Source organism: Hyaena hyaena, unplaced genomic scaffold (assembly GCF_003009895.1).
Source record: "Hyaena hyaena isolate Hyena2069 unplaced genomic scaffold, ASM300989v1 scaffold_334, whole genome shotgun sequence".
Lineage (NCBI taxonomy): Eukaryota > Metazoa > Chordata > Mammalia > Carnivora > Hyaenidae > Hyaena > Hyaena hyaena.
Genome location: NW_024080967.1, coordinates 196,864 through 203,474, shown reverse-complemented (window position 1 = coordinate 203,474; position 6,611 = coordinate 196,864). Strand labels below are relative to the sequence as shown.

Below are 6,611 nucleotides of genomic sequence, written 5' to 3'. Positions count from 1 at the left end.
ATGACTAATTTGTAACTAATATTCTGCAATTTCTGTGCTCAAGTTTTTATTTACAGTTGCTTGAAAAAAATCAAATGTAATAAACAGAATCTTATTCACACTGAAGATTTTCTGTACAACATCATAGGTTACACAAAACTAAAACTGTTAATTTGTTGGTTTTGCTTTCATTTAATAGGTAAATTTGTTTTGATTATGTAGTTGTACAAAAATATAAACAGAAATAGTTAATACCAAGCTTTATACTATTATTATTTACATTTAGTAGCTTTCTGATAGAGGCCATTTTAGTCAAAATGGTTAGGTCTGTGCTTAAAATTATGGGTAATTTCCCTTTGAAAGAGGTTCCTACATTACTTGTGTTTAGAAAACATAGTTCTGGTTTCATGTCAGTGATCTTTCAGAGGTGCTATTCCATAAAATCCCTTTCTGTGTTCCCTTTGTGTGGATGATAACTCTCATCTGATAATTTACAATCTTCCCTGTTTCCACCCTCAGCTGGTGAAGCGAGGGGAGGCCCAGCTAACTGTGATGGCAGAATATAATTTAAAAATACCCAAGGGCTGAGCATTTTTTAACCCTATTAAAAATTATCTAAGTGGCACATGAAAATATTCAAGCAAGGTTAAGCACAATAACCCCCTGGGTTATCTGCAGGTCAGATTTTCAGTTTTTAAAATGAGCTATGTGTACTCTCAGAATATTAGGAGGCGTGGAGGGTATAATAAGAGGGAGAATATGGCAATCATGCTTTAATTTAGTGAAAAGTTAAAAATGAAAATAAATACTATCTATTGGATAGAATACAATTTACATGCATGTTCAAGGGAAAACTTCAAAGAAATTCCAATGTTGATGCTGTGCACTGCTTTGGGATGTGCTAGAAAATCTTACAGGCTCTGGTAATCTCTCTTCACAGTGTTGGGGGGCTACTTTGGTGGAAACCTCGGGAAAGCATTATACAAAGGAAATGCTCCACAGAACTAGAAACCTGAAGCTGTCCTTTCTCTACAAGATTCTGAGCATTTTCCTGGGAGGGTAAGATTTTCTTTTGTTAAATCTCCTTGTAAGTCGTTTTGTGGATTCTTGGGCATATTCTGGCATACCCTACCACCTCACCATGATAGTGACTGTACTTTGTGCATTCTACAGAAAAGTGCTTATTCCACATAAGGAGTTGAAGACATCTCCAAAGGTTACTAGGCCCCATCTGGGATCTTCTATTCACAGGTTAGAAGCCACAGAGGTATTTGACGTTCCTTTCATCTGACCATCTCATTCTCCTCATCTGCCGGTCTGTGCCTACCACTGTACCATGTCCATTCATTCATTCAGTGAGTGAACTGAAATGCAAGATGCCATCTTCATGTACTTGGAAGACTTGAATATGCTTTCTCACAATCATCTTCTCCATGAATATGACATCTCCTTGCATTTGGTTGAAACACATTATCTAATGTGTTTTCATTAGCCTTAATGTCTCCGTTTTTGTCAATAAACACTATAGTTAATTTGGATCAGATCTCTAGTTTACCTCTCCAGTTTGGTGGTCAGTAAGTCAGCAGTCCAAATAACCAGATCTGGATCCAGAGGCATGACTTCTTTCATCTTCATTGCCTTCCCAAACCTCTTGTGAAACCACCTACTAACACTTTGTGTCTATTTTTTGTTTGACATTGGCTTTCAATAGTGCTTCTCAAAGCAGATGGTGGTAGTATGGCAGGTGTGAATCCAGACTCTCCAATGGTGTGTGTGAGTGTTTGCATATTTTGAAAAGTATATTCTAAAATTATTATGATCTGAGTCCTTTTGAATTTGATATCTAATTTAATTTTTTCAGATAATAAAGCAAGGCATGTGATCTTTACGTTTTTAAAAGAAGCTATGGATTTTAAGAGATTGTAAAACATGGCATTAGAATTTATGGAGAGGATGAGATCTTGCCTGCTTTCCAAATGTCACCTAGCACTGGTACACAATGATAACACTCTCCCCTTAATGCGTCATTCCTGACAATTCAGGATAATTGCTGCTGATCATAAGTCGAGATTTCTAGCAATCTCTACTTCCTGAGAACAGGGAGATGATAACCAAACATTTAGAAGTCTTTGAATATACATGTAAAATGCTGGTTTGGAGAACTGTGCTTCCCTTTTAGCTAGGTATAGTCTGTGTGGCTAAGTTTTGGCCCATAAACTGTAATAAAAATATTGGTAGGACTTTCAGGACAGTTCTGTAAAAAGAGAAAGAGTACATTTTTGTTCTTCTTTCCTTCCTTCTTTCTGCTTCTTGGAAGAGGGTTGGAATGGTTAGAGCTCCAGAAGCTTTCCTAGACTATGACAAGTCACACAGAGCAGAGCAAAGACAGAGGCTCAGATGGCGTTGTGGAGCCCTCTTGCCTCTCTCTCTACACTTCTTTACACAAGCAAATATGCCTTTTGCATTGAAGCTACTACACTCGGGTTTCTGTTACTCACAGCTGAACCTAACTTTAACTGATATGCCTTGTTAATTTGATTTCTCAGTCACTTCAAAGGATCAAATGTGAAGCAGGAAGGGCTTCTTCTTCTTTTTTTTTTTTATATTTTTATTTATTTCTAGGAGAGAGAGAGAGACAGCGTGAGCAGGGGAGGGTCAGAGAGAGAGGGAGTCACAGACTCTGAAACAGGCTCCAGGCTCCGAGCTGGCAGTCAGCACAGAGCCCGACGCGGGGCTCGAACCCACGAACCGCAAGATCATGACCTAAGCGAAAGTCGGACGCTTAACCGACTAAGCCACCCAGGCGCCCCAGGAAGGGCTGCTTCTGTAAGCAAGTACGGAAACAGAAAAGTTATTGTAGGCCAGGAAGTCAATTAATGGTGATACGGCAGATGTCCAGTCAGCAAGAAGGCAGGAAAAGGTGAATATTCCATAAATTTTTGTTTGAAGAGAGTTGACATTTGAAAAACTCTGACAAACTGGGGAAACTTCAGTTGCTTTTAGATGCAACACTTTAGACACTTTCCCTCATCACCTCTTTCCTCAGCAGTATTTCTGGAGCTCGTCATTGTGTGAGTGAGGGCAAAACCCCACAAAACAGGCCTTTGTGTTCAAGGTGTCCACAGCAGAGCCCAGGAAGGTGAGAAATTTGCCCGAATGAGTACTGAGGGGGTATATGTACATTTATTTTGTGTGAGTTGGTAGTTGGGACAACTTATTAGTTCAGGGAGTACTCCTATGGTTACTCAGAAGTGTTTAAATTGTCCTAGGTGAGGTAGAGAGACAGTGGCTGAGGGTAAAACCCAATAATCCCAGCTGCTGGTCTAGTCCTTTCACAAATGACACTGCCTCGCTTGTCCTGAATTCTCTTTAAATAACTAAAATTTATTTCCCTCTTGACTACCTCCTGACAAAGGCGCTCCTGTTCTCTTCTGTTCTGTCACTCCCAGAAATACCAACACCAGAAAGCTTCATCAGCAACTCGGGTCACAATGTCAGACAAAGCTTATTGTCTGGGTTAGTGATTTTGTTCCAGGAAGAGAGCTCTTAAAATAATACCCAAAACACCAAAAAGCAGAGCCGGACTTACTCATTTCCAAACCTTTCACCGTTCTAGTTTGTATACCCGTCTCACTGAATCATTAATTTTCAAAATCTTCAGGACACCTTAGTCACTACCCATTTTTGTGGGCAGAGATAATGACTGGAACGGAACATGAGCAGAGAATTGATTTTAAGTAAGGAAATGGGGTCAGAGAGAGGTTAAGTGGCTGGCCTGGGGTCAGATAGCAAGCCGGTGACTCAACTTCGCAGCTCCTGGATCTGAGGCCTGCAAAGAAAACCAGAGCCCATTTCCTCTCGATAAGTTAACTACCCCATATCTGTGGTCTGTCGTAAGCTTTTAAGAGCCACATTCCTTTTGTGATTGCCGACCTGAGCTCCTATGACTTTCACCAGAGTCTGGAAAATACTGTCAAGGTCAGACTGTGGTAAATAGAGGGCAGATTAGCACTTTATTTGCCACGGAGAGTCATTTCGCATTTCAGAGGACTTGCCATCATTCTGGTGTCTTATGATCTCCATCCAGTACATATTGGAAACCACCAGCCTGTAGAGCAGACGTCCATGTCTCAGAAATGACCATGACACGTGTTTATGGAGTGCTTACTACACGTCAGGCACTCTGAGAAGTGTTTTACATGGATTATCTCATTTAATCCTGGTGGGGACCTTATTGCGTAGACCCATTTATAGCCCTTTTTACTGATGAGGATGTTAAGGCTTTTCAGGGGTTAAGTACCTAGTTCAAGCTGACACTGCTAGAAAATTGCCAAGGAAGGGTTATGAACCCAGTTTTGTATGACTCACAGAGGCCACTATGCAATATAAAATTCCTGTACACTTATCCCGCCCTTCTCTCCTTCTTCTGTTATGTCGGTATTTTTATACATCACAATTCTGTGTAGATATAATTTTCATCCCAGCCTTAGGTAATGGTCTGACTTAAAAAAAAAAAACACCACAGATTTTTAACATTAAAGTTCATTGTCCTCCCTGCAGACAGATCATGCATCTCTCATTGTGGTGGTTGTTTGGAGAACTTAGTTCCACACACCTCAGAAAATGACATTTTCCAAACTAAAAGGCTGAAAATGAAACTATTTGAAAGTAGAATTGTGTGTGAAAATTCATGATGTATAGTGGCCCTGCCCCAGTCTTTCTGGGACTTCTTCCAATATTCTTTATTTTCCGGAAAACACGACCCAGCAAACCAAAAAAAGATGATGGGACAGACACGTACGAAAGTCTTTACTTGAAAAGTTTGAACCCAAAAGTGGAGTTCTATGTGGGCTCACTGGACCAGCATCTATTTCTTTGGAATGGGATGAATAAGAAAGTTACAACTTACTTACCTGTTGTTTGTAGGTGAAGGTAGAGAACAGAAAGCTCAAGAAGCTGCCGCAGGCGCGGTCAGCTTCCGGGGCGGGAGCCTCCAGTCATGCCCTGGCACCCCCCCCCCTCCCCCGTGGCTCCTGTCCCTGCAGCGTGGCTCCTGCACCATCCCCGCCCCTTTGTGAATCTTGCCCCACCCCTTCAGCTCCTACACGCTCCCCCTCCCCCATCACGGCTCCTGGGCTCTCCCCCTCACTCCCCCTTGGCTCCTGCACCCCCCTTCTCACAGCCCCGTGAGCCCTTTCCTCAAGCCCTTTCTGCTCTCAGACTTAGTCCACAGCATGTTGGCCTGGCGGGTCACTCTGAAGTTCTAGGCTGACAGAGTCATGGATCAGTCGAGGATATTAAAAGGGTATATAGGACACTGGCACGGAAGTGGCATCCTGATAAAACTACTGAAAATAAACAGGAAGTGGAGGGAAAACCCAAACAAGTAGCTGAAGTGTTATCAGCTGCAGGACATCAATGATCAATAGGGCAAAGAAGGATTAGGTGGAGCTGGAGGTCATTTTCACAGTCTCTTTGAGTTTGGCTTCACCTTCCACAACCCAAACCAGGTCTTCAGGAATTTTTTGGCTAAAGGGACCTATTTTCATTCGGCTTTTTCAAAGACCCATTTGGGGGCCTTCTTTTTGGTGAGGGGAGAGTCAAAGGGCTCCTTGCAGAAGCAGGAGCTGAAGCAAAGGTTGTTTTCCTCTGCCTTCAGTCGATTTCCATCTTTCAGAGAAGGATTTTCTTTATTGATACAGGATTTACTTCCTTCGGTTCATCAGGTTACCAGGTGGGGTGGGGGAGGGTTCATTTCATTTTCTTCCATGGCCTTTGGTGGTACTGGGGTGGGTAACCTCAAATCTGCAACACCTTGTACTAAAATTATTAATGGCAGAAAAATTGCTACAAAGAGAATTGCCGAGAGTGGTCAAGAAAGAGTAGAAGTTGAAGATGTTCAGATAAAGTCCTTAATGATAAATGATAAGGAGTGGCTGCTACGCTAAGATAACAAGTGATTAAGTACGTGCATGTAACAGAAAGGGGACTATATACCCAGCACCATTTGAGAATTAACAAGAATTTTCTGTTTTTGTTTTTGAGGATTTCGGAGGAACTTGGCTTTCAGGATAACTGTACCTTTATTTATACACAGCTCATCGAAGCCCAATTTATTATAGACTTCTGAGTTAATTTGGCTGGAGCATCATTATAGGGCCATTTTTTTTTTTTTTTAATCTTTAAAATTGTTGTGGGGTGCCTGGGTGGTTCAGTGGGTTAAAGCATCAGACTCTTGATTTTGGCTCAGGTCATGATCTCACAGTTGATGGTTTAGGAGCCTGGAACTGGGCTCAGTGGTGACAATGTGGAGCCTGCTTGGGATTCTCTCTGTCCCTCTCTCTCTGCCCCTCCCCTGCTCTTGCTTGCTCTCTCTCAAAAATAAATAAATAAACTTAAAAAATAAAATTGTATGCACTTTGCTTGTTTATTAAACACAATCCAAAGTGACTGTGGCTCTTTCTTACACTAACACCAGTGTGGACCTGCTTTTGTGTTGTGTTTGAAACATGAGCTGAGTATAAACAGCCTGCTGTGAAGTTAATATTGCCAGAATGAATCTTCCTCAAAATTAATTTCAGGTTTTTTTCTGTATTTAGTAATGAGAGATATTAATGCATTGCTGGTAATAT

The 6,611-nt window shown here is 41.5% G+C and overlaps 1 pseudogene; it reads left to right on the top strand.

The window, feature by feature from the left end:
* Positions 1–4,978: 4,978 nt before the first annotated feature.
* LOC120243254 lies at positions 4,979–5,939 on the top strand (annotated as a pseudogene).
* Positions 5,940–6,611: the final 672 nt, after the last annotated feature.